Genomic DNA, 5,375 nt, shown 5'->3' with positions numbered 1-5,375 from the left:
AAAATTAATAACGCGAAAAAAAAAAAAAAAAAAAAATTTCGATCGATTTTAATCCATCAAGGGTGCTAGTACCACGAATACCTGTGAACGTAAATTAATTGTAATCCTGTGCGCATTAAAACGTTGATGAGAAATATTTTTTTCTTTTTTTTTCTTTTTCGTGAGAAAGAAATAACTGAATAATAGCTAGGAATAGAAATGAAAATTCCATTCCAATTATACGAAGAGATATTTTACAATTCAAATAGGACGAGTTTTTAATTTTTTCTAGTCATCTAAAATATACAGGATACACGGAGGATTGGAAAAGTTTCGCCATTTATAAATTACCGATGACACAGTTTTTTAAAAAAAAACTCAAAGGGGTGACGTGAATAATATTATTTCCAAAAAGTTTCTTTAATTAATTAGACCTATATACAAAAGAATTATAGAAAATTTATCGAAGACAAATGAAAAATATTATTCAAATTCTATGATAATATTATTTTAATCATTGCAAAAGATTTTGATACAAATACACACATAATTTAAACACAATAATTATCAATTAATCGATAAATTATCACGGAAAGAAATAAAAAAAAATTGATATCGTCACATACTAATTGACTTTCAAAAAAATACTTACAAAGTGATTCTATATCATAAAATGCAAATTTAAAAAAATCTACGTCATGAGAATTGACAAATCAGAATTACACCGAGGCCAAATCCTTTGTTCGGCCGACGCGCGCAATTAATTTATTCACGTGTTAATTAACGAGGTTCGGAATTTCTCTGTGAACGCGCAAACACGGATGGCAAGGGGTGCACCAGTTTAAAGCGGACTTCGAACTACTTAGGAATATCCATTATTCAGCGTACATCTTGTTTAAAGCAACAGGTTCGTGAGTCCCGGTGCTCGAACGGGTTAAAGCCCATGATGGATTAAAGAAGGTTAGCTCAAGGATTACGCGGACTTACTATCGACAGATCTTTAATTTTGTCATCAACCCGATTTCGTACTCGCACTCTTTCTCGCGCAACAATGAAACATTGAATTTTGTAAAGCGTTGTCAAGCTTCTATCTATTTCTAAGACATTTATCATTTCTGGAAATTGCAATAATAGATCTAATAGATATCTTCTTTGTATATAAATACTTTTCAAATTAGTGGTATTAGGGGTGAAATTATTTCTAGCTTTATGTAATAAAAGATGAGAAAAGATATTTTTGAAGAGAAAATTCAAAGTTTCTTCTTTCCTACTTTTTTTTTCTTTTTTTTTTTTGTAATGTAAACGAATGTAGATAGTGTCCCAGGTTCAACTGCTTCTTTTAAACGTTTCTATTTAGACAAGGAAGCTTTGCTCTTCTTCTTGTGGAAGTATATTCAGGGAAGAGAGAAGAGTTACGACAACAATCTCGAATCTGATTTCGATCGATGTATACAATACAAGCCTCCGTGTGTCGAAAATTGATGAAAACGAACGAACGAAATCTCAATTACAGTTTACTGCCAAATCCTGCCCAAAGCATCGCGCGAAATAAGCATTGTAGAATTCATCGTAGAACGTACGCAATAAAAGCGCTGAATTGTGCTAGTATTGCATAATTCTCCGTGTATTATTACATTACATAGTATATTCTAACCATTGTTTCGTGAATGTAACGACATAACAAACACCTTGATTGTAACACGATATAAAATTAACGAAACGAAACGATGCTTGCGATATATCTATAATTTAAAATACGAAAAAAAGCCTTAGATTTCTATTTTCCTATAAATCTAATAAATTTTTCTATGAATCGGATACGAATCATTCCATTAAAATTTCAACGTTATTCTCTCGAATAAAATTCGAGGATTTCATCAATTATACCCCATTCATTCCCTCCGAGCTTCTCAAATAATACCAGATATGATAATTAAAATTGGACGAGCGGAAGAAGAAATTCAACCCGCGCGGATGAATTAAATTATTTCGAACGATTTGAAAGCGACAAGAGGCTAATTAAACCTTATGTTTGATTTATTTCAATTTTTGATGTTTAGCCTGATTATAAGTGGAGAAGTTGGACGCTTAAAAATTGCGATAATTAACACAATTCAGCAACAGTGCGGCAAGAAGCAAAGGGATCGAGGATGACTTTTCGTGCCCTTTAATCTCCTCATCTCTACTGCAGCTAATTTCTACAGAGAACGATGGCGCTATACACTATATATATATATATACACGAATAATCGGCCTGAATAAATAATAAACGACTCGTCAGTTGGCGAATCCTGTAAATACGAGTAAATAGATTAAATAAGTATATTAGACACTGGAAAATAAAAAAAAAAAAAGAAAAAAATGAGAGAAAGAGAAAAGGCAGAGGGTCCTCGCGACCAATTCGCGGCCATTTAATTGGTAAATTCGTTTCAACGATGAGGAAATAATTCGTCGAGGATTTTCTTGCATCGCGAGGACATTTTGTCTTTTGCATTTGCATTTGAATTTAGGATAAAAATACGCAGAGGCGTCCCGATTTAGGGATCGAGTTATAGTCGCCCTGAAAAACGAGTGAGGAACGATTCGAACGATTGGATTCGACGTTTCTTTTGTTCGAAATAGTTTGAAGGAATCATTTGTTCGTCTTTTAATTGAAAAGTTGAAAAGTTAATTTTTCATAGTCGAATGGTAAATGATTTATTGCGGTTTTTCATGATACGATGTTTAAAGTCGCATAGCTATTCCGGCTAATAAATATATGTAACAATAAAAGAGTATTTAAAATTGATAGTATACCAAACTTTAAATATTGTATTATTAAAAACTAGAATTTAAGTGGTGATATCTTGGTATTTATTGTCAGTTGGATAAATATATTATGTATATATCGATCGATATTTAAAGTTTAATTGCAATTGAAGATTTGAAATTGTTGAAAATTCGAGAATGCACAAGTAATATCTATAATTGATTGTCTGTAAGAGACAATCAATTTTTGAAAAATAGTTGAAAAATTTAAAAGACGGTCGGCCGAATTACCAATCTTACCTCAACTTTATCCACATTTTCAGTCCTCTTTCAAAAACATTGTGGAAGAAGGACTTACATATTGCAGTAGACTAGAGAAGAAAACCGAAGCATTTTCTTAAACTCGCATAAACTTCAAACTCTGTAAAGTTTCTCCCAACTTTGAAAACTGACGGACTTCGAATTCAGAAATTCTTGAAGTTAATGAACTTGATGCAGTTTTAAAATTTCCAGAGTTTGTTGGAACAATTCGAACAGCCGCGTTATAATACATTTCTTCCTTCCTCTTTAATGCATACGTTAATGAAAGTGAAGGTAAAGAAAAAATCGTGAAAAAGATAAGATAAGAAATCAATATTAAAGAATATTCCTCAGAAACAGAATTTATTTTCGTAGATATAATTTAAAAAAAAAAAAAAAAAAAAAAAAAATAAAAAAAATTTCCCCAAAAAAAAAATTTTTTTTCGTAAAAAAAATTTAAAAAAAAAAAAAAAAAAAAAAAAATAAAAAAAATTTCCCCAAAAAAAAAATTTTTTTTCGTAAAAAAAATTTAAAAAAAAAAAAAAAAAAAAAAAGAAAGAAAGATACTTTTTATATCTTTCTAATATAAGAAATATGCGCGTTCCCTCGAATTTCCACAATTTCAAGAAAATATTTCGGAAAAGAGAAACAAACCGATTCCAAACACTCGAATCGCATCCCTTCCAAGATATTTTCGTTTCGATTGATTTTCCGCCGGATTTTCTACGGCCATTGTAAACAAGCGTGGGTGGCACAGAGTAACGTAAATAATATACCATATATAGGAGGAGATATTTTGACCTTAGCGTGTAACGTGTAACGAAATCGACGCGAGGAACAGCCGTCTTAGCCGTTAAGTGATCTTTAAGTGATCGGTCGCATCGTTTTCGCTCGAGGTTCGATGGCAATGTTGAAACCAATGATAATTAAAATAAGATTAAATAAAAATTTAATAGCGATAATCTGAATAATATAAATGAAAATGGTAATTCGTGCATCGAACTTCGTTCCTTTCTTTAAATATATGTATTTCGAATGAAAATGTTTCTGATTTTTCTAAGAATGAATTGAAAGAAAATCGCCATTGTGATTGCCATCAAGCGTGAATATACTTTGTACTTGGAACGAAAATGAAAGAATTAGCAATGTATTTTGTTTAAACAATGTGTGTATAATCAATCGAAAGATCGATAATGTAAAATGGAACGATTATTATCTGAGAAACAATAATTTTCATCAATCGTATTGTTTGATCAATTGTTCGTGAGAAGAAAAATTAATGGCTGTAGAGGTTATTTTAGTATTTAGAATATTTCGGAATATTGCGTGAGTGTGTGCGTGTAAGATAATGATAAAATCGTGTAATAATCTTTTCCAGATACTCGATACGTAAAGACGTGGTTCTTTCGAATTTTTAGAGAAAAAGATGCGATCGAAACTTGCGAATAAAACGAATTAAAAGCGAAGGTATATATGTATACATAACACAGAATATAAATATATAAATATATAAATATATAAATATACGAATTAAGAGGGACTATTGAGTAATGATATATCATATATATATATATTGTATGTTACATGATATATTATTATAATATTATTATGCTTTGCGCCGTTGAGTTGAATGTTGTTATTTACATGAGAAAAAAAATGAGAGATTCTTATGGATACACTCGACATATGTAATAAAATAAAGGGTAAAGTAACACTACCCTGGAAAAAAAACCATGTGTTCCTCTTTTATTATTAATTATCTCACCTCTTAATACATCTCCAAACTTTAACACTTTTAACACAAAATTTCTAATATTTCTCTATTTCTAATTTCTATCACAAAATTATATCTTTACGATTATTACTTTATTAAAAAAAATTTTTATTTTTTAAATTTATCGATATTGATTTAGAAGATTCAAATCTAAAAGATCTTTTTTAAATAAAAATGTCTCGATATTATACAGTTAATATATTATACATTTAATATCCTCGATACTTTTATTCTTCTCAAAAAATATGTACGAGCAGCTTATTTATTAGAATTTCATTAATCGTAGAGACTCATATTGAAGTTTTAAATTCCATTTCAAAATTCTGTTACGAGGCATCACCGACAACGAAAGCAGCGGATGCTGAGGAAATGAAATAATTAATTTCGTGATATTGCAACAGCAGTGCCTACGTTGATTTGTATTTAACTACTTTGCCACGTCAGCGGACATAAATCCTTAATTACTACGTGCTTACGATCGTTGCTTGGCTTTCATGACGTGCCGCTGATATAGCGATAATAAAAAAAAAAAAGAGAGAAAAAAGTGAAAAAAAAATCGAATATAGAGAAAACG

Source organism: Apis dorsata, unplaced genomic scaffold, assembly GCF_000469605.1.
Source record: "Apis dorsata unplaced genomic scaffold, Apis dorsata 1.3 scaffold_445, whole genome shotgun sequence".
Taxonomy (NCBI): domain Eukaryota; kingdom Metazoa; phylum Arthropoda; class Insecta; order Hymenoptera; family Apidae; genus Apis; species Apis dorsata.
This window is presented reverse-complemented; position numbering follows the sequence as displayed.